Here is a 273-nt window from a genome sequence, read left to right on the forward strand (position 1 = left end):
CTTACGTTATTTTTCTTTTCTTCTTCTTCTTTTTATAAATCTAAAGCTTTATTTACTTTTTTTTTTCTCCTCAATTTCCTTATTCATTTTCAGTTCTTTAAATTTCTTCTTCATCTTTTTTTTCTCTCTTTTATAGTTCTTCTTCACCTTACATCCTTCCTCTGTTTATTCTCCTTCTTTCTTATCCCACATTTCAAGCTATTTTCTTCCTCTTCTTGTTTTCCTAATTCCTATTTTTCTTTTCAATTTCTTTAAACTCCTTCATCCTTCTTT

The sequence above is a fragment of the Penaeus monodon genome, chromosome 25 (genome assembly GCF_015228065.2).
Source record: "Penaeus monodon isolate SGIC_2016 chromosome 25, NSTDA_Pmon_1, whole genome shotgun sequence".
Taxonomy (NCBI): domain Eukaryota; kingdom Metazoa; phylum Arthropoda; class Malacostraca; order Decapoda; family Penaeidae; genus Penaeus; species Penaeus monodon.